Genomic DNA, 24,048 nt, shown 5'->3' on the forward strand with positions numbered 1-24,048 from the left:
ATCAAATACTCCTTTGACTAATATATTAAAGTGTATTATGAAAGGACTTTTGCACCATCAATATTATAGATGATATTGTATCAAAAAGTGGTGAAAAATATGATGTCTTGCCTACAGAAATCGTGCTATATTTGATGAGGGAAAAAAAGCTGTCATATATAGGCAGCCACAATACTGATACTTAATGACCAGAAACATGGAATGGGGTTAGATTTTTAAGTGACCAGATCAATTTTCTTTTATTACTTTGTACATGGCCATTGAATATTTCTATCACTCATTCAACAACATGGTTCCCAATTCCTTTCTACTCTTCATAAAAGCTTTTCAGAAAGCCACTCAAATCATGGAAATCAAAATAATTGTTAGGGGATGTGGAAGACAAAAAATGGAATATATATATTTATTTGAAGACTACATGGAAAATGAAAGGTCGAGTTGGTCTGGCCCAAAAAAGGTAATAAAGCATGCTTTTTTCCCTACATTGATCATCAGCTCCTATTGTTAAAAATCTCTACACCTGAAGAAATCTTTTAGTTTGAATGCATATGTATCTGCCCTCAAGTCAAAAGGCCTGAAATAGCTTCTCTTCACGCCTCACTTCATGCAGTTTCTGTGCAGCCTTTACTGTTCTGGCTATTCTGAGATGAAATTCCTTTTTTATTGCATACTTCTGTTTTAAAAGGCAGACCCTAAGTAATCTTTGTTTTAACTTTTCAGGAGTTTAGCACTGAGTATTAGAACCCTGAGAAAAACTTCCCCCCAAAAATAATAATAATGTATCACTCAGCAAATGCTCAAAGTGGGAAAATTAGCATGGCACACATAAGATATTGCTTTTCTTAAAAGTGTGTGAAAAGCAACCCAAATGATTCTGCTGAATGGATATTTTAATTTATAGCTAAATGTTTCTATTCCCTAAAGAAAATTATTTTAAATAAGATTGTCCAAAAGTATGTATGCTAAGGTGGGCGACTCACTTGAGTTCAGGAGTTTGAGACCAGGCTGGACAACATGGTGAAACATCATCTCTCCAAATAATACAAAAATTAGCTGGCCGTAGTGCCATGCCTGTAGTCCTAGCCACCTGGGAGCTAAGGCAGGAGAATCATTTGAGCCCAGGAGGTTGAGGCTACAATGAACCAAGATCACACCACTTCACTACAGCGTAGGGAACAGAGTGAGACCCTGTCTCAAAAAAATAAAAGTATGTATGTTTCTCTCTCCTACCTTGTTCAGTGAGAAGATGGAAAGAAGTGAATCAGTGGACACATATAAGCATACTAGGCACAAGGCAGTCTACTCATAAGTACCATTATTCAAATATATGAGTTTTTTGTTCTCTCAAAGTTGTTATTTTTTATAAGTAAATTTTTTTTTATTTTTTCCTGGTGCTTTATACCCATTTCTTTTTTTCCACAAGTTATTGGGGTACAGGTGATATTTGACTACATGAGTAAGTTCTTTAGTGGTACTTGGTGAAATTTTGGTACACCCATCCCCCAAGCAGTATACACTGCATCATATTTGTAGTTTTTTATCCCTCACCCCACTCCCAACCTTCCCCCCCCAACCAAGTCCCCAAAGTCCATTGTATTGTTCTTATGCTTTTCCATCTTCATAGCTTAGCTCCCACTTATCAGTGAACACATACGATGTTTGGTTTTCCATTCCTGAGTTACTTCACTTAGAATAATAGTCTCCAATCTCATCCAGGTTATTGCAAATGCCATTAATTCATTTCGTTTTATGGCTGCTTAGTATTCCATCATATAAATATATACCACAATTTCTTTATCCACTCTTTGATTGATAGGCATTTGGGTTGGTTCCATGATTCTGCAATTGTGAATTCTGCTGCTATAAACATGCATGTGCAAGTACCTTTTTCATATAATGACTTCTTTTCCTCTGGATGAATACCCAGTAGTGGGATTGCTGGATCAAATGGTAGTTCTACTATTAGTTCTTTAAGGAATCTCTACACTGTTTTCTAGTACACTAGTACTAGAAAATGTACTAGGAATGTAAACTAGTACACTGTAAACTGTTGTACTAGTTTACATTCCCACCAGCAGTGTAGAAGTGTTCCCTGTTCACCCCTCCCTCTACTGTGTTTTGATTTTTTGATTATGGTCATTCTTGCAGAAGTAAGGTAGTATTGCATTGTGGTTTTGATTTGCATTCCCCTGATCATTAGTGATGCTGATCATTTTTTCATATGTTTCTTGGCCCTTTGTGTATCTTCATTTGAGTACTGTCTATTCATGTCATTAACCCACTTTTTGATGGGCTGTTTGTATTTTTCTTACTGATTTGATTGAGTTCATTGTAGATTCTGGATATTAGTCCTTTGTCAGATGTATAGACTGTGAAGATTTTCTCCCACTCTGTGGGTTGTCTGTTCACTCTGCTGACTATTCCTTTTGCCATGCAAAAGCTCTTTAGTTTAATTAAGTCTCAACTATTTATCTTTGTTTTTATTGAATTTGCTTTTGGATTCTTCCTCATGAAATCTAGGCCAATGTCTACAAGGTTTTTTCCAATGTTATCTTCTAGAATGTTTATAGTTTCAGGTCTCAGATTTAAGTCTTTAATCCATCTTGAGTTGATCTGTGTATAAGGTGAGAGAGGAGGATCCAGTTTCATTCTCCTACATGTGGCTTGCCAATTATCCCAGTACTATTTGTTAAATAAGATGTCCTTTTCCCCACTTTATATTTTTGCTTGCTTTGTCGAAGATCATTTGGCTGTAAGTATTTAGGTTTATTTCTGGGTTCTCTTCTCTGTTCCATTGGTCTATGTGCCTATTTTTTATACCAGTACCATGCTGTTTTGGTGACTATTGCCTTATAATATAGTGTGAAATCAGGTAGTGTGATGCCTCCAGATTTGTTCTTTTTGCTTAGTCTTGTTTTGGCTATGCGGGCTCTTTTTTGGTTCCATATGAATTTTAGAATTGTTTTTTCTAATTATGTGAAGAATGATGGTGGTATTTTGATGAGGATTGCATTGAATTTGTAGACTGCTTTTGGCAGTGTGGTCATTTTCACAATATTGATTCTACCCATCCATGAGCATGGGAAGTGTTTCCATTTGTTTGTGTCGTCTGTGGTCTCTTTCAGCAGTGTTTTGTAGTTTTCCTTGTAGAGGTTTTTTGACTCCTTGATTAGGTATATTCCTAAGTATTTTAAATTTTTTTGCAGCCATTGTAATGTGGGTTACATTTTCTATTTGATTCTTAGGTTGGCCGCTGTTGGTGTGTAGCAGAGCTACTGATTTGTGTACATTAATCTTTTATCCAGACACCTTGTTGAATTCTTTTATCAGTTCTAGGAGCTTTATGGAGGAGTCTCTAGGGTTTTCAAGAAAAACAATCATATTGTTAGCAAAAACAGTGACAGTGTTACTTCCTCTTCACCGATTTATATGCATTTTATTTCTTTCTCTTGTCTAGTTGCTCTGGCTAGGACTTCCAGTGCTATGTGAAGAGGAGTGGTGACAGTGGGCATCCTTTTCTTGTTTCAGTTCTCAGAGGGAATGCTTTTAACTTTTCCCCATTCAGTATTATGTTGCCTGTGGGTTTTTCATAGATGGCTTTTATTACATTGAGAGATGAGAGTTTTAACCATAAAAGGATGCTGGATTTTGTCGAATGCTTTTTCTGCATCTATTGAGGTTATCATGTGATTTTTATTTTTAATTCTCTTTATGTGGTATATCACATTTATTGACTTGCATATGTTAAACCATCCCTGCATCCTTGGTATGAAACTTATTTGATCATGGTGGGTTATCTTTTTGATATGTTATTGGATTCCGTTAGCTAGTATTTTGTTAAGGATTTTAGCATTCTATGTTTATCAAGGATATTGGTCTGTAGTTTCTTTTTTGATTATGTCCTTTCCTGGTTTTGGTATTAGGGTGATGCTGGCTGCATAGAATAAATTAGGGAGGGTTTCCTCTTTCTCTGTCTTTTGGAATAGTGTCAAAAGATTGGTACCAATTCTTCTTTGAATGGTAGAATTCTGCTGTGAATCCATCTGGTCCTGGACATTTTTTTTGTTGTTAATTTTTAAATTACCATTTCAATCTCCCTGCTTGTTATTGGTCTATTCAGGGTAGCTAATTCTTCCTGATTTAAGCCAGGAGGATTGTATTTTTTTCAGGAATTTATTCATCTCTTCTAGGTTTTCTACTTTATGTGCATAAAGGTGTTCATAGTAGCCTTGGATGATCTTTTGTATTTCAGTGGTGTCAGTTGTAATACCTCCTGTTTCATTTCTTAATGAGGTTATTTGGATTTTCTCTCTTCTTTTCTTGGTTAATTTTGTTAATGGTCTATCAGTTGTATTTATCTTTCCAAAGAACTAGCTTTTTGTTTCATTTGTCTTTTGTATTGTTTCTTCTTATTTCAATTTCATTTAGTTCTGTTCTGATCTTGGTTATTTCCTTTCTTCTACTGGGTTTGTTTTTGGTTTTGGTTTGTTCTTGTTTCTCTTGTTCCTTGAGGTGTGACCTTAGAATGTCAGTTTGTGCTCTTTCAGTCTTTTTGATGTAGGCATTTAGGGCTATGAACTTTCCTTTTAGCACCATCTTTGTTGTATCCCAGAGGTTTTGATAGGTTGTGTCATTATTGTCGTTCAGTTCAAATAATTTTTAAATTTCCATCTTAATTTTGTTTTTGGCTCAATGCTCATTCAGGAGCAGGCTATTTAATTTCAATGTATTTGCATGGTTTTGAAGATTCCTTTTGGAGTTGATTTCCACTTTTATTCCACTGTGGTCTGAGAAAGGGCTTGATGTAATTTCAATTTTCTTAAATTTATTGAGGCTCATTTTATGGCCTATCACATGGTCTATCTTAGAGAAAGTCCCATGCACTGTTGAATAGAATGTGTATTCTGCAGTTGTTGGATGAAATGTTCTGTATATGTCTGTTAAGTCCATTTGTTCCAAGGTATAGTCTAAATCCATTGTTTCTTTGTTGACTTTCTGTCTTGATGACCTGTCTAGTGCTGTCAGTGGAGTATTGAAGTTCCCCACTATTACTGTGTTGCTGTGTATCGCATTTCTTAGGTCTATTAGTAATTGTTTTATAAATTTGGAAGCTCCAGTGTTAGGTGCATATATGTTTAGGATTGTGATATTTTCCTGTTGGACAAGGTATTTTACCATTGTATAATGTCCCTCTTTGTCTCTTTTAACTGCTGTTGCTTTAAAGTTTCTTTTATCTGATATAAGAATAGCTACCCCTGCTCACTTTTGTTGTCCATTTGTATAAAATGCCCTTTTCCACCCCTTTACTTTAAGTTTATATGAGTCCTTATGTATTAGGTGAGTCTCCTGAAGGCAGCAGAGAGTTGGTTGGTGAGTTCTTATCCATTCTGCAGTTCTGTATCTTTTAAGTAAAGCATTTAGGCCAGTTACATTCAATGTTTAGTATTGAGATGTGAGCTACTGTTGCATTCATCATGCTATTTGTTGCCTGCGTACCTTGGTTTTGTTTTTGTTTTTTTTCTTTTTAACTTGTATTTTTGTTTTCTAGGTCCTGTTTGGTTTATGTTTTAAAGAAGTTCTGTTTTGATATGTTTCCAGGACTCGTTTCAAGATTCAAAGCTCCTTTTAGCAATGCTTGTAGTGGTGATTTGCTACTGGCAAATTCTCTCAGCATTTGTTTGTCTGAGAAAGATGGTATCTTTCCTTTATGTATGATGCTTAGTTTCGCTGGATACAAAATTCTTGGCTGATAGTTGTTGTGTTTAAGGAGACTGAAGATAGGGCCCCAATCCCTTCTAGTTTGTAGGGTTTCTGCTGAGAAATCTGCTGTTAATCTGATAGGTTTTCCTTTATAGGTTACCTGGTGCTTCTGTCTCATATCTCTTAAGATTCTTTCATTCATCTTAACTTTAGATAACCTGAGGACAATGTGCCTACACGATGATATTTTTTGTGATGAATTTCCCAGGTGTTCTTTGTGCTTCTTGTATTTGGATGTCTAGTTCTCTAGCAAGGCCAGGGAAGTTTTCCTCAATTATTCCCCCAAATATGTTTTCCAAACTTTTAGATTTCTCTTCTTCCTCAGGAACGCTGGTTATTCTTAGGTTTGGTCACATTTAACATAATACCAGACTTCTTAGAAGCTTTGTTCATATTTTCTTATTTGTCATGGTTGGATTGGTTTAATTTGAAGGCCTTGTCTTTGAACTCTGAATTTCTTTCTTCTACTTGTTCATTTCTATTGCTGAGACTTTCCAGAGCATTTTGCATTTCTGTGTGTCCAGTGTTTCCTGAATTTTTTATTGTTTTTTTCTTTATGCTATTTCCTTGAATATTTCTCCCTTCACTTCTTATATCACTTTTTGGACTTCCTTGCATTGGGCTTTACCTTTCTCTGGTGCCTCCCTGATTAGCTTAATAACTAACCTCCTAAACTCTTTTTCAGTTAAATCAGGGATTTCTTCTTAGTTTGGATCCATTGCTGGTGCACTGGTGTGATTTTGGGGGGTGTTAAAGAGCCTTGTTTTGTCATATTACCTGAGTTGGTTTTCTGGTTCCTTCTCATTTGGGTAGGCTCTGTCAGAGGGAAGGTCTAGGACTGAAGGCTGTTGTCCAGATTCTTTTGTCCCACAGGGAGTTCCTTTGATGTAATACTCTCCACCTTTCCCTATGGATGTGGCTTCCTGTGAGCCAAACTACAGTGATTGTTGTCCCTCTTCTGGGTCTAGCCACCCAGCAAGTCCACCCAGCTCCAGGGTGGTACTGGGGGTTGTCTGCAGAGTCCTGTGATGAATGGACTCTGTCAGGATTCTTAGCTTTGGTGGTTTAATGCTCTATTTTTGTGCTGGTTGGCCTTCTGCTGGGAGGTGGCACTTTCCAGGGAGCATCGGCTGTAGTAGTATGGAAAGGAACCAGTGGTGGGTGAGGCCCTAGAACTCCCAAGATTATATGCCCTTTGTCTTCAGTTACCAGGGTGAGTAGGGGAGGACCATCAGGTGGGGGCAAGGCTAGGCATGTCTGAGCTCAGACTCTCCTTGGATGGATCTTGCTGTGGCTGCTGTTGGGGATGGGGATGAGGTTTCCAGGTCAATGGAGTTGTGTACCTAGAAGGATTATGCCTGCCTCTTCTGAGTCATGCAGGTTGTCAGAGAAGTGAGAGAAAACTGGCAGACACAGGGCTTAACCAGCTCCCATGCAAACCAAAGGGCCGGTCTCACTCCCACCATGCCACCACTAACAGCCCCAAGTTGGTTTCCAGGCAGTGGGTGAGCCAGGCTTGAGAACTTGCCCCAAGCTATCTGCCTCCCAGCTGCGAAAGACAAGGGTTTGGTTCTTCCCCAGCCTGTAGAGTCTGCACACTGGATTCCCACTCCCTTGAGTTTTGGCCAGGAGGCTTCTTGCCCCTTTCAAGTCGCTACAAAGTTCGGCTGGAGATTTCCTTCTCCCTGTGGTGTTTTTCCCCACTCCTCTGGTCACTCTCCTGATGGATCCCTGTGGTGCCAGGCAGGAATGGCCTGCTTGAAGACCCAGCACACTCCCAGGGCCTTTCCCACTGCTTCCTCTACCCCTGGTATTTCACTCAGCTCTTGAAATTGACTCAGCTCCAGATAAGGTCAGAAACTTCTTTCGCAAACAGACCTTCAGTTTCTCCAGTCAGGGGTGTGTGTTCCGGAGAGGAGGATCTCCCTTTCCCAATTCTGCAGTTGGGGCACTCACAGTATTTGGGGTGTCTCCTGGGTCCTGCAGGAGCACTCCACCTCCTTCAGAGGGTCTGTGGGTCCTCTTGGGATTGCTGGTTCGTTCTTGCAGTTGACCTGGAGCTAAAATTCACCACACAAGCCTCTTCATGCTGCTCTGTCTGTCCGAGTGGGAACTGCAGTCTAGTCCTGCCTCCTATCCTCCATGAGATCAAATTTATGACTTTTAATCCATAGTCACATGCCAGAATAAGTGCATGGTCTATGGTTTATTGTATCAGTTGATATGTGAGTATATAACACTGAATTTGTCCCGAGCACACCTCACTCACATCAATTTTAATTCTATGTTCAATAAAAATGTGTGAATTATATTAATGAATAAATCACTGCTAAATATTGCATACTTCAGTCCACTGCCCATCAGTGTCTTAAAGTATTTGTTAATATGCACTGGTGAAAGTTGCTTTCGCCCTCATAGACTTGGACACTTACAAGCTACATGTGTTAGTTTAGGCAATTACTTAAACTCCCAAGCTTCAGGTTCTTGTTTGTGAAATGGAGCTTAAAAGATTTAGATAATTTATATCAAACATTTAGCACAGTTTTTGGCACATAAGAATTGCTCATAAATGTTAGCTATTATTACAATTCTGGAAGGTATATTTATGTATCATGTTATAAAGAGTCAATCCGAAACCTTTAAAATAGTTCATAGAATAAATCTCCATTTTTATAGGCAGTGTTTTGAGTTACATTATAAAAAACAAAAGTCTCATTATAAAAACCAACAGAAGTTATTATATTGGGGAAAAATAAAAATTGTCATGAAATGAGTTATCAAGCAATATGAGTACAGATGCTTCAGATTTTAATGATGAATACTGGTAACTGTCATTTAAATTTTTTAAGTAGGAATATTGATACATTTTAATATGCATCTCATCTTAAAATAAATTGAGGAGCCAAATTCTTCCCTGGATAAATGTGCTGTACTAATTTTGAAATAAAATGTTTTGGTCACAACATAGACCCAATCTGAATATTGCAGTGGAAAAAAAAAAACTGTCAAAGAAAGTTACAGAAAATTATTTCCTTACTGAGAAAGATCATGGACTTGTGAAAAGAAGTTGAGTGAAATCTCAGGTCTCTGAGCTGCAACTGTATATATGATATAAAAAGAACTTTCTTCATATGCACCAGGAAATGATTTCTAAAATAATATCATTGGGGGGGAAACCCGCTCCCCCACCAGTGTTCATTTAATGTAGTTTCCCTCTAATACACCTAGAGTGAGGCATGAAGGCTCATCCCAAAGTGTGATTCTGTTTGTCCAGGTAGATCAACAGAGGCAGTGTTTTCCAAAGCTACCTAGGTGATTCTGATACCAGTGAGGCCTGGAAGCCATCATCTACAAGGTGCTTCCATCCCCCTCCATTTTTTTCTATACACACATGCGCAAGTTGTCATTATAAACACTTATCATCTCTGGAGTCCCTTCAGAAAATCTTTGAAATATAATATCTCATAATCCCTCCCTGTTTTAAATGCATGTGGTGGAGGCAGCCACATTGAACTGAACTATCTTGGAGTTCACTTAACAGAGACCAGGATAGATGCAAAGAGCCCAGAATAAATGCCATGGAAGCCTCCACACTGCCTATGCCGAAGTACATATAAATTCATTCTGATGTCATCTTAGACCTAAAGCTGGGATCATAATAAATTGTAAACTTCAAAATATTAAATAATATAAATGCAATATTTAATAAATGTCTGTTTATTAAATAGTAATATTTTCTATTTTAAACTATTGTAAGTATATTATATATTTACTATTATATTTAAATTTATTATAAATGCATAATATTGAATATGTTTATATTATAAATAAAATACATTTATAAAATAAATTTGAATATTAAAGTTCTTGCCCACCTTAACTTTTTTTAAGATGTTAAGCAACCTTGCTTTTTAATGGAGGGCTAAAGTTTGGGGGCTCATATTCCAATCATCCTTGAAACGTTATATTTTGGAGCAATTAATATAAAAAAATTCTACTAGGAGAATGGTTCCTTTCAACGTTGCATCAGATAGAATCTGATCTTGGAAATAAGCTGATAGAAAACAGTCATCAAGTTTTCATTTAGAAAGGTGAATAAGGCCAGGTGCTGTGGCTCACGCCTGTAATTCCAGCATTTTGGGAGGCCGAGGCTGGCGGATCACGAGGTCAGGAGATCGAGATCATCTTGGCCAACATGGTGAAACCCCAGGCTCTACTAAAAATACAAAAGTTAGCTGGACATGGTGGTGTATGCCTGTAATCCTAGCTACTCGGGAGGCTGAGGCAGGAGAATCACTTGAACCAGGGAGTCAGAGGTTGCAGTGAGTCAGGATCGTTCCACTGCACTCCAGCCTGGCAGACAGAGAGAGACTCCGTCTCAAAAAATAAAAAAAAAGAAAGGTGAATAAGCACAGAGTGATCATCTCAATTAAGAGTCTAATATATAAATCTTAGTTTAAAACCAGTCTTGCCTTGAAAAAGCTATTTACAACTTTTTAATGAAAAATACAAATGAGAAGGAATCAAAGATCCTTCATTTGAAGGTTGAGATATCCACTGTAAAATTACATGTCAAAAAATGCATGAAGTTTCTTCAAGCACTAATGGTTGATACCTTGCAGACACTGAGCCACTTTGAACATACACTCACAGCACCAAAGGAAACTCCACATGAATTATTTCTTCTTGTCTCTTCAGCATGAAGTTGAACTTTTAAGAAGACTTTAATATGAATTAGTTGTAATTTGAAATTAAATATTGATTTATACCAATTTTTCATTTGATGAAGTTTTTCATAAGTAGCTTTATTATGAGGATGTTTATTACGTGGGTAAAAAAAAACTTTAGATTTTTTTCTCTGTATCAGAATAATTTAAATAACTCAGAACAATTTAAAAGTTATGTATCTCAGAATATATTATTTCCTAGTTTTGGTTGGAAGATCTTCAAGAATACATCACGGCGGGGCCAGGGGGATGGTTAATGGATACAAAAAAATTTAGAAAGAATGAATAAGACCTATTTGATTGCACAACAGGGTGACTATAGTCAATAAGAACATAATTGTACATCTTAAGTAACTCTGTGAGTGTAATTGGATTGTTTGTAACACAAAGCATAAATGCTTGGGAGAATGGACACCACATTCTCCCTGATGTGATTATTACACATTGCATGTCTGTGTGAAAATATCTTATATACCCTACAAATATACATGCCTACTATGCACCCACAAAGTTAACATTAGAAAAATTAAAATTATAAAAAGAAATATGTAAAAAGAATACATCAAGGATAAAAATATCAGAATTATTATATTTATCTCTAGTGAAGCAATGACTATATGTGTAAGCTAAGCATGGCCCAGCCAAGCCTGGATCTCCTAAATCCTTTGAGATGCACAGGATCTATTCTACTAAATCCAAAAAAGAAAGAGTAAATACTGTCAGGACAACAAAGCTTGCCCTGCATCCAAAAATGATCTTATAATTGCTAACAGCTGTAGTTTGCGAAACCATTTTCCTTGAGGGATATTTTCTCCCTTTTCTTTCCAGTCTTGAAGCAGAATTTAGATCTTCAATATACTTCTGCTGTTATGAAAACTTTATTAAACCTTGACGTTCTTATTAAAGATTCACGTTATTTTACATTTATCCAGGTTTTGTAGGAAACCTCATATTTAGTAACAGATGCTACATATGATTATAGTATTAGCCACTTACTTTAACAGCACAAGTTCTGTAATTTGATTTCCTTCCTCTGAATCCCATTCTGCCACTTCCTGGATAGATGGCTTTGGCAATTTAACTTTCCTGAGTCTCCATTTGCTTACCTAAGGTAGTAAGTAACTAACCTCTTATTATTATTATTATTATTATTATTATTATTAAGTAATTTTTTTTGAGACAGGTTCTTACTCTGTCTCCCAGGTTGGAGTTCAGTGGTGCAATCACAGTCACTGCAGCCTCAACCTCCCAGCCTCAGCTGATCCTCCCTCCTCAGCTTCCCAAGTAGCTGGAACTATAGGCATGAGACACCACACCTGGCTAATTCTTATCTTTTGTAGAAATGGGATCTCACTGTGTTGGACAGGCCATTCTTAAACTCCTGGTTTCAAGCAATCTTCCCACCTCATCCTCCAAAAGTACTGGGGTTACAGGCGTGAGCCACCATGCCAGGTCATAACTAACTCTTAACAGCTGTTAGGAATGAGATAATACTTAGTGTCTGACATAGTAAACAGGAAATAAATACCAATTATTAAAAACATTCTGTGCAGCAATTAAGTTATATTATAAATCTTTTCTAAAGTTTCACTGAATCACAGAAATGTTAACCAATTGAATCCAAAGGCCTGAATATTTTAGAAGTGTTAAGAGAATCAAATTATCAATTCAGAAGAGAGCAAAATCAGAACAGGAGTGATAGACTGCCTTACTAGGGGAGATCGCTGAGGAAGAGAGACAAGAAAAAACAAAACAGCAGCCTGAAGACAGGAAGACAATTCTGGACTGTACTTAGAGTGATATAAAATATGGAGTACAATATTAAAAACTTTAATAATAGGAACATGAAAGAGGGAAAGCAATGCTAATTTAGGGATGGTTGGTAGAGAGCACATAAAAGCAAAAGCAGATCTATATTAATGCCATCAAATGATAGTTGTCTATGAAGTATTTAGGAATTGAGAAGTTAAAGAAACTGGTCAGATTATTAGGAAAATTTTCAAGACAAAAGTAGGAGCTGAGTTTTTCTTCAAGGTGAGGTAAGAATTCAATACGGAGCTATTAAAATGGCATTCCTGGGAGACAGAGTTGGATGAGTGGCAGCAGAGAAGGCACCGTACCCAGCATATCAGACATTCCAGTCTAGTGAGCTAGGAAGATTCAGGAAAAGACAAAAGATAAGATTGGCAAATTCAGGGAGAATCTGTATTGAGAAATTATCCTAATACAAGGAGCTTTCTGCTCATTCTATGGGTGAAGTAGAGCCATTCAATGATGTATACCTGCTTGACTGTTTTGCTTTTAACTGAAGAGTGATATTATCCAAAGTGAGCCACTTAGAAAGCGGCTGCAGAAGTTCAGGCATGACTTGAAAAGATGCAAGGCTTGAATAGAATGAAATAAGAATGTCAAGAAAATGCCTGATGAAATCGCATTTTCTTTAAGAATGTTGAAATCAGTGAGTGAGTGATGTCTTAAAGTTTTCTCAGTTAGACTTGATGGGATCATGGTGACAGTATGACAAGCTAAAATCCATGTATAGTGTTGAAACTAAGGGAAGGTTAACAAGAAATTGTCCCTAAGCTTTAAATATGCCCATCTAACATCATGGAATTACTAATGACCAATTCAATGCCTGTCTTTTGATGATGCGGTTTCAATTTTCTCTATGTCTGCAGGGAAAAAGGGATAAGGAGATAAAGCCAATTTTCTTCTAAAAATCTACTTTTTTGGGGTTTTTTTTTAGACTCAGACAGTGCTACCACAAAATTAATGATTTCTTTACCAACTGCATTTGGTTCATTTTTTTCCCCCAAAGCCCTCCAGGCTACTTCTCTGGAGAGTACACAAAGTTTCCACAGCGCTATTTTTGTAATCTAAAGCAGTTGTGCTTTCAGGCCTGATGCTACAACTATAATTTTAATTTATCAACCTGCCAGTCAGTGAAATGCTGTAAAAACATTTGAAAGCTTAAACCCATCATTTATTTCTGCACCTGTCAATGACACTTTTCTGTACTTGTCAAAATCATTTAAACTACACTATGATGGCATATACAATATCACCAATAAATTGGGTAATCAATCATGTATGTGCATATTTTGACAGTGGCGTCTTGAATGCATGGTCTCCTGGATGCATTTTTAAGAAGTAGGAGCTCATTACTGTTCAATAGTAAAATACAGTAGAGTCATCAAAAAGAGTCTCCCTCAGTCTTTTACAATTAAAAAAAATGTCTTAAGAAACAGAGGGGCTGATTGTGCCTGAAATGGCTTTTATTTCTTCAGCAAAATGTTCTCCTTGGGGAAAAGGAAATAATTGCAGATTATAGCAGGCAGGAATATAGTGTTACATGGAGGAAAGAAAATGTATAGGATCATTAAATAGATTTATTTAAGTTCTGCTTATAAAGAAAGCAGTGGTGCAGTACTTTATAGCTGATGATATTTCAAAAGAGTGCTATCAGCACTTCCACCACTATCTAATTTGTTCATATAATAAAGTGTCACATTAAACCCAATATCACAATTCATATCAGTTTTACTTCAAAAATTGGTATCGTTATATATCATAGGCAACCCCAGCCCCAAAAATATTTGATGAGATCTTTCATCACAATAAATTATAGAATTAAAAAAACAATCTATTAGAGAGAACCTGTTAATCATTAAATCCACTCAACCCAGTAACGAATTTGATGTCATTTAGTCTGTGTTTCTAAGATAAAATGTTGTTAAAATTGTAACTTAAATAATATTGTCTAAATAATCTAACTCTACCCTCTGAACTCTTGGTTGTAGCAATCCTCACCATTTATTTATATTTTTTAAAAAAGCAAGTCTTATGAGAAACCCTTTAAAATCTATGAAGGATTTATGACCACTTCATAGCATGCAACTCTAATTTAGCCAAACTAACTTATAGACATCAAATATTTCTACATAAGAAAATGAATCAGTAAACTAGACATGCATAAGATCTCACTCATGGGAAAGAACTAACCTTAAGTGTTGTTTCAGAATCACATTTAAAACAAACAGAGCTTTGGGATGTGTATTAATGTACACAACCAGCACTGTTTCCTTCTTGCTACCAGTACTGTTTTCAAGGAATATGATTTTGTTTTGTTTTGTTTTTATAATTTTGCACTAAGTTCTGGGATACATGTGCTGAACATGCAGGTTTGTTACACAGGTATACGTGTGCGATGATGGTTTGCTGCACCTATCAACCTGTCATCTAGGTTTTAAGTCCCGCATGCATTAGGTATTTGTCCTAATGCCCTCCCTCCCCTTTCCCCTCACCCCCTGACAGGCCCTGGTGTGTCATGTTCCCCTCCCTGTGTCCATGTGTTCTCATTGGAACATGATTTTTTTAAGGTGTCAAGCCACATCAGAAAGGGTAATCATATAATCAGGCTGTTTAAAGATATATCTACTGAATGTGTATATGAATAAAATAGAAATGGTGGCTAAGATTAGACGTCATATGTAGAATCAATACTGCACAGAGTTGTTACTGCTTTGATTTAAAATAAGATCTTAGTCCCATATACTTTTAATATCAGTTCTGAAAGCAGTCACTAAAACGAATGCAAAATAAGTGCTCTGATTTCACTCGACTACCTTCAACTCATCTCAAAGAAAGCTAATTAAGCTTACTTGAAGAGAACTCATTTCTCTTTTTTTAGCTCCATTAAATATACTGAAGACTGAATTTTCAATTAAATAATACTTGATTATCTAAATAATTTTTGGCAGTTTAAATAGCATTTATTTCAGACAGTTCAAAGTATTGATTATCCTTTATTTAGTGTTCTTCAATGAATCTTTACTGATTCTCGTAAAAACAGAATAGATATCATCATTCCATTAATACTGAATAAGTGAGATACAGAGACATTATGATAACTCCATAAATAAACACAGAATATCGGTAGCTATTTTGGAATGGAGTCCAGTCTGGGACTTTTGCTTACAAAGCTGGCAATTTCATGCATCTTAACACCTCATGTTTTCTTCTGAGTTTCATCTGCACTTGAATATCTAAATAATAGCTTTAATTATTCATGAAAATAATCATGTACACAAAAAGTAATTTATTGCTTTTAGAGCCATTGTGAATCCCAGATTTGCACTATAAAAGTGCTAGCTAAAGTTTTAAAGCCTCACTTCCCAATCACATTCTGTTCATCCAGCCAGGAAAGACTGATCTTTATTTCATCAATCTCAAAATGTGACCTTTTCAACACTTTTAATGACATTTTCAAAGTACAGAAATGCTTTTTGATTTAAAAGGATTTTCTACTTCATTCTGCAGAACAAGTCAGCTATCATAGTATAATCAATAGCTGCCAACTATTAGCAAAAGCCATGCATCACTTATACTTTAAGAGCTTATCAGGAAAAAAATGCATTCAGTGGCTATATTTTCGCATGCTAAGGTAGATATTAAAATGAAAAGTTAATCCTCAAATGTTTCATGTTTTTAGAAATGTTATTTCCTTAGTAAAAATTTCACTAGATCACATTCAAAATATACCATTAGAAGCTGCTGGCCACATTCAACTTCAAAATGAGGTAATGTGCTTGGAGTTTTATTCAGTGTTAGGCAACCAACTACAGTTTCCCCTTAGCTTCAATGAAAAGCATATAAAAGATGAAACACTTGTTGAGACATTTCTTCCAGATACTGGCTAAATTATTGTATCATGCAATTATAGCCCAATTGGATACTAAAAGTCTTGAAAGCCTTTTTAAAAGTGAGGTTCTCTAGAGAAGTTATTTTAAAGATGTGTTCTGTAAATCATGGGCCTTTGATTATCCACCCCATGGCAGACTAAGCACTTCAAATTCCCATGTAAAGCCACCAAGTCACAAATTAAGGGACTGCCCAATAAATCAAAGCATTCATTCCTAATTTTCTTAAGTTGCCAGGTTTTAGTTTGAAGCTCTTGAGAAAGGATTTGATAGCATTGCTGCCCTTTCTGTGAAGAACAGTTATCTAATTTCATTAAGTGCATCAATTCAACATTCGAAGGGCACTGTATATGTGCAAAATATCATGTGATAACAATGTCAGTTGCTGTTCTAAACTAGCTTGCTAGACAGGGATAGTTTCCTGCTATTGTGACTAAAAATTGAGCTTTCCTTCCTTATTACAAATATAACAACAACAAATCATCCTTGATAAGGAATTTAGTAAAATATTTAGACATTTATTTTGGCAATATAAGATGAAGAGTGGTATCAAAATCATTTAGACTTAACTAACAAATATGTCTTCAAAAAATTATGCATTGCACATTGTTTTTAAAAGCATCGTTAATTGCCTAACAGTACCCTCCAAACTACAAATCAGGGGTTAAAAATAGGAAGTGAATCTTATGATGCAATTTCATTCTAATCAAGACTTTATTTCCAGTATCTTGTTATTTTTGAATAAATTCAGTTATATTTAGATAAAATTTATTCAGTGCAAAATTCCATTGAAGTTATATTGGTAGGTGCAAAGCAAGATGCGAGGTGCACTGAACTGCTGCTTCATCTCATAGTGGATTCAGTAAAGCAGTGCCAATCGAATTGTTTTTACCATTTCATTTCAGAAAGTAGGAGTAAGCATTTTAAAACTTATAGCATGTTTATATGGCTATGATATCTAAATGTATGATTTTGTACAAAAGTATCAGACTGTGATAGATTGGAAATATTTTAAATAAAACATAAAAATTTGGTCCTTTACCACAATAAGCCAGGAAGACTTAGACAAGACTACATCTTTGCCTTCGGGGAGGTTGTAATCTAATGAACAGTACAAAAACCAATAAGTTGGCTGTCTATAATACAAGGTATTGCTTGGGAATTCTGATCTGCTGAAGAAGATAAAATAAAAATGAACATATATCTATAACATAAGTCATTCTTTGAAAACTCTTGAAAGAGAGGAAATAAAAGGTTGTGGGACTAGTGATACATAATGGCACACAAAGCCAGATGGGTTTAGTTTCTGTTTGGAGATAGGTAGTAGCACCATTTGGCTGGACCCAAGGGCATCTTAAAAGAGACACTGGATGACATGCCTAGAAAATTAAACTATGACTATATCAAGGGAGACTAGAAAACCTTGAATATGTTTTAACTTTTCTTCAACTCCCCTCTCCCTTTCTCACCCCTCCTGCCTCTGCCTTATTCTCTTACTTTCTCTCTTTCCTCCTTGGCCCCTATTTATTTTCCTCTCTTTCTCCTTCTTTTCTTCTCTTTCCTCTTCTCCTCTTTCTTTCCTTCTCTCTTCTTCTCTCCTCACATTCTCTCCTTGTCCTACTTCTTCCCTCTACTTCTTTAGCCTCTCTTTATTCCTCCTTCTTTCTGCTGCTTCTCTATATTTTTCTTCATTTCAAAAAATGCATGCCTTCCATCAGAAGAGAATATCTCAAAATATTAAGAGCCATCTATGACAAACCCACAGCCAACATAATATTGAACAGGCAAAAACTGAAAGCATTCCCCCTAAGGCCTGGAACAATACAAGGATGCCCACTCTCAGCACTCCCATTCAACATGGTACTAGAAGTGCTAGCCAGAGCAATCAGGCAAGAGAAAAAAAATAAAAGGCATCCAAATAGGAAAATAAGTCAAACTATCTCTCTTCACAGATTAAGTGATTTTATACCTAGAATGCCCTAAAGACACTGCCAAAAGGCTCCTGCAACTGATGTGCCACTTCAGTAAAGTTTCAGCCTACAAAATCAGTGTACAAAAATCAGTAGCATGTCTATATACCAATAATGTTCAAGTTGAGAACCAAATCAAGAATGCAATCCCATTTACCATAGCTGCAAAAAAAAAAATAAATAAATAAGTAAATCAAGGAATACATCTAACCAGGGAGATGAGAGATCTCTACAAGAAGAACTACAAAACACTGTTCAAAGAAATCATACATAACACAAATGAATGGAAAAAACATCTATGGCTCATGAATTGTAAAAATCAGTATCTTAAAAATCGCCAGACTACCCAAAGCAACCTATAGATCCACGACTATTCCTGTCAAACTACCAACATCATCTTTCTCAGAACTAGTAAAAGCTATTCTAAAATTCAAAGGAAACAAACAAACAAAAAAGAGCCTGAATACCCAAAACAATCCTAAGTAAAAAGAACAAAGTCAGAGGCATTACATTACCCAAATTCAAACTACACTATAAAGCTACAGCAACCAAAACATCGTGGTACTGGTACAAAAACAGACAACAGACCAATGGAACAGAATGGGGAACCTGGAAATAAAGCCACACACCTACAGCTATCTGATCTTTGACAAACTCAACAAAAATAAGCAATGAGGAATGGACTTCCTATTCAATAATTAATACAAAAATTAACTCAAATTGGATTACATATTTAAATGTAAAGACCTCAAACTATAAGAATCTTAGAAAAAAACTTAGAAAATGCCATTCTGGACATCAGCCTTGGGAAAGAATTCATGGCTAACTTCTCAAAAGCAATTGCAATGAAAACAGAAATTGAGAAGTGGGGCCTAATGAAACTCAAGAGCTTCTGCATGCAAGATAAACTATCAAGGAAGTAAACAGCAAAATATTTTGCTCCCTACAGACTGGGAGCAAAATATTCACAAACTACATATCTGACAAAGGTCTAATATCCAGAATCTGTAAGGAACTTAAACAAATCATCAAGCAAAAAACCCCATTAAAAAGAAGGCAAAGGACATGAATAGACATTTCTCAAAAGAAGACATACAAGCTGCCAACAAACATGTGAATAAATGGTCATCATCACTAATGTTCAGAGATATGCAGATCAAAACCACAATGAAATATCGTCTACTGCAGTCAGAATGGCTATTATTAAAAAATAAAAAAAAAAACAGATGTTGTCAAGGCTGTGGAGAAAAGGGAACACTCATACACTGTTGGGAATGTAAATTAGTTCCACCACTGTGGAAAGCAGTCTGGAGATTTTTCAAAGAACTCAAAATAGAACTACCATTCAACCCAGCAATCCCATTACGGGATATATCCAAAAGTAAACAAAGTGTTCTACCAAAAAGACACAAGCACTTGCATGTTTATCACAGCACTATTTACAATAACAAAGACACCACCAAGCTCAGTGGCTCACACCTGTAATCCCAGCAATTTGGGAGGCAGAGGCAGGCGGATCACCTGAGGTCAGGAGTTCAAGACCAGCTTAGCCAACATAGTGAAACCCCATCATTACTAAAATTACAAAACTTCGCTGGGCATGTTGGTGCATGACTGTAATCCCAACTACTTGGGAGTCCGAGGCAGGAGAACCTCTTGAACCCAGGAGGCAGAGGTTGCAGTGAGTCAAGATTGCGCCACTGTACTCCAGCCTAGGAGACAACGAGAGATCCATCTCAAAAAAACAAAAATATAGCAAAGACATGGAATCAACCTAAGTGTCCATCAATAGTGGGCTGGATAAAGAAAACGTGGTACATATACACAATGGAATACTACACAGACATGAAAAATAATAAAATTATGTCCTTTGCAGCAACATGGATGTAGCTAGAGATCATTATGCAAAGTGAATTAATGCAGGAACAAAAAAACCAGATATATTGAATGTTCTTACTTATAACAAGGAGCTAAACATTGGCTACTCATGAACATAAAGATGGCAGCAATAGAAACTAGGAACTACTAGAGAGGGAAAGGAGGGAGAAGGGAAGTTTGAAAAACTGTTGGGTACTATGCTCACTATCTGGATGATGGGATCAATCATACCCCAAACCTCAGCATCATGCAACACACCCAAGTAACAAAAGTACACGTGTACCCCCTGAATCTGAAGTAAAACTTGAAAAAAAATGCATGCTTTCAACAAGGAGCTTTCTTTGCTTTGCAGTAGATCTCACTATTGGAAGGGAAATTAACATATGTGAAATGTTGGCTTGGTACCAGAAATAACATAAATTCCTAGTACATTAGCCTATTCTCTTGCTTTGCAGTTGAGAAAAAAATTTACCACTTGCTTAGTGACATATTTAAAATACTAGGGTATATCAAAAAATGTTATAATTTTTTAATATTAGGCCAGTATGAGACTGTTCTCTATTTGGGAATTGGCTGTTTATCCTCTCTGAGGAAATTAGTCATCCCAAAAGACAATCAAATGCTGACATTTGACATGCCCAATAAACTACTAGGACCCTACACCACCATGTTCCAGTGAGGCCTACCAGTCGATAAGCCCTGCCCACACGTACATCCACACACTCATACACACACCCACACACCCACACACACACACACACACTCACAAAGCTGACAGCCAGGTTTTTGATGCCTTGCCCTGAAATATAAGCTAATCAACAAGGAAAGAATCACCAGGCATTTTAGGAAATACTCTAACATGGAAGAAAATCCCAGAGAAAATCAGATTTCCACAGAAACGGGAAATATAGAGTACAAAACTAAACAAAAATACTAAAAAACTCATAATTAATGCCCCTAGAAATAGGAAAATGTACATTTCAAAGTATTACTTAAAAGAATATATGAAGAACAAGAAAAATCTTCTTAGAAATTAAAAACTTTATAGCAGAAATAAAAAATTTAATAAAAGTTTGAAATATGAACTTAAAAGATCAAAAAGATAAACAGATGGAAAATAGTAAAGAAAAGATTTTTAAACAATTAGACCCTTACTCCAGGGGTTCAATATCAAGCTAATAGTGTTTTCACAAAGAGAAAACTTAGAGGACATTATTCAATCAGAATACAAGAAAATATCCTAACACTGAAAGATACTAGTTTTCCAATAAAATATGCTCAGCACAATAAATGAAAGATGACCCAAACTGAAACAGATTACTGTGTATAAGACCTTAAATATCTAAATAGAGGAATAAAAGCCACATACCAAGACAGACTCAGAATAACATCAAATTTCTCAAGATTAGAACGTGCAGACAATAGAAGAATGCCTTTAAATGTCTTTTGATCACATGAATAGACTTATTGTAACATGGAATGCTCAACATTAGTGCCATTAAAGTATCTAATTCTGACTTCAACTTTTAAAATAATTAAAATCAATAAAATCAAAAAAATCAAAACAGGATAGTTACCAGAATAATAGTGCCATTATAACCACATTATAAAGAAAACTTCCATCAAAATTTTATGATGTGACAAATCCAGTACAATATATTTTATTAAATATTACATTCCGCTCAATTTTGTAATATTCCGTTTTTGGATGAAAATGTTTTTCAGAAGAGAGGCTTCAGATAAAAAGGAAAATTGGAATACAAATACGTATGTTGAGATTTCCCAGTGTTACTGTTACAAAGTACCTTAGATGTCCTGTAATAATTGTTCATAGGTATCTTTAACAAATGAATAATTATTAATATATTTCACAGATAAGTCACTTGGCACTTTTTATTGACATACAACTATATAAACTTTTAGTAAAACATTTAAATTGTTTTACTTTGAATTGCCTCACATTTTATAAGTTAGTTTTCATTTCTTCTGCTTCTTTAAAAGGCTTGGCCAGGTTGTTTGTCCATAGTAGGATCAACAAATTTTGAACTGTACTATATTTGTATAATAACTAATTTATCCAACTTAATATGTGGGAAATAATGCCTCTCTCTGTATTTAGATATGTTTATTGGAAACAAAAATAATTAATTTTATGTATGTGATAAGAAACAGCCTATTAAATATATACCTTTTTTAAAAAAAGCAGCACAGATAGCAGATACAGAACTCTTTACTATCAGTACTCTTGACTACCAAGAAATGAAGCCACACTTTAGAAAAATGCAAGGTAAGAAAAAATTCAAGTTACCCCTTTGGGTAAAAATCGTCCCTTTAATAATATTCATTTGTAATTATAATTCACAGCATATCCCATCAGCCCAAGGTAATCTTCTAAAATGTCATTATACAGTATTATAAGTTTTTTTCAGACCAGTATTTATGGAGGTCACCATGCTACATCAACAAAACATTTTAACTCCAGTGAGAGTATAGCTTTGTAGCATTAGCTCCTTTGACAATTGTCTTTCTAAAAAGATTTTTATTTTAGAACCCTCTGATATATGTAGTTTTCTTCAGATCCAAAGTATCCAAATGTTTTGTAAAAACCAACATTTTGTGGTAGACATTCAAGGGTAATCTTATAGTAGTTCAGTTTCTTGCTTAGCAAAGTACAAGTTGATAACAATTTGCCAAGCTGTCTTCCCTGCATTCATTACTAACAACATCTACTCTTTCTCTCTTAGCACAGGAATGGATGAATTTACATTCTAGTATCAGAGTTGCCATGGCAACACTCTGTCACCGAGTCACATCTTCCACAACTATAACATAATGATCCCCAGATTTCTTTGTATGCTCAAAAGACTTTATACATTATCAGGGCTGACAACTCCAGTGGCAGTTCGCTGACCCAGTACCTTAAAAAAAAAAAAAAAAAAAACCCTATGTTAGTTGTATTAGTCCATTTTCATACTGCTATGAAGAAACACCCAAGACTGGGTAATTTATAACGAGAAAGAGTTTTAATGGACTCACAGTTCCTTGTGGCTGGGGAGGCCTCACAATCATGGCAGAAGGTGAAGGACGAGCAAGGCACATCTTACGTGGCGAAAGGTGAGAGAACATATGCAGGGGAACTGTCCTTTATAAAGCCATCAGATCTCATGGGACTTATTCACTATCATGGGACTAGTACAGGAAAAACCCACCCCTATGATTCAGTAGGACTTGTAGGGATTATGGGAGCTATAACTCATGATGAGATTTAGGTGGAGACACAGCCAAACCATATCATCAGTAGACAAAGAGGCCTTAAACCAAGCCTTCTGCAAGATGTGTTGGAGAAATAACTGAAGCATATGTAGCTATGTTCTGATTCTCATCCACTTCTTTAAGTAGACTTCAGTCAAACATAGGAGTTTCATCAGGTTTCATCTTTCCAGGAAGGTCTGTTTGATAAACCTGAGGCAGGCCCACCATGGCCCTCAGGACACCAGGTCCCACTCTCACTTCCTGACCCCCAGCCCCTCCTCACTGCCTTTAAAATTTTGAGGGAAAATTATTTCCAGCCAGAAGGCCCAGACAATCAATCAAACCAAATACACTGTTAATCAAGCACAAAGACTTTTAAAAGATACAGGTGACTCTTGTTATTTGTGGAAGTTATATTCTGTGAAGTCACAGCAAACACTGAATTAGCAAATACTGAACCATTGGTCCTAGGGGAAATATAGGGCTAGATTCCTGTGAGCCTCTGGTCTCAGAGGAATCTTTTGGTCTCAGAGGAAATTCACAACATTTTTGTCAACCAATCAATACATAAACTTGCTGTTGGTGTGTTTCTGTTTAAAGACCCTATGTCTTTAATGTATGTTATATCAATATGTATGTTGATTCATTAACATCGAACTCACAGCCAGCAGCACACTTCATGCCTGAAAGAAGCTCATCTAAAGAAGCTCACGTATTTTCTTCATAAGACACATCACAGTCTTCTTGTGCTTAGGAACACTG

The 24,048-nt window shown here is 36.0% G+C and overlaps 1 protein-coding gene and 1 pseudogene across 22 annotated transcripts in view; one reads left to right on the forward strand and one right to left on the reverse strand.

The window, feature by feature from the left end:
* Window positions 1–24,048, forward strand: part of RALYL (RALY RNA binding protein like) — a 737,403-nt gene that overhangs the window by 632,745 nt on the left and 80,610 nt on the right. The gene's annotated exons all lie outside the window — the stretch shown is intronic.
* LOC104676861 lies at window positions 22,574–23,469 on the reverse strand (annotated as a pseudogene).

The sequence above is a fragment of the Rhinopithecus roxellana genome, chromosome 9, assembly GCF_007565055.1.
Source record: "Rhinopithecus roxellana isolate Shanxi Qingling chromosome 9, ASM756505v1, whole genome shotgun sequence".
Classification (NCBI taxonomy): Eukaryota; Metazoa; Chordata; class Mammalia; order Primates; family Cercopithecidae; genus Rhinopithecus; species Rhinopithecus roxellana.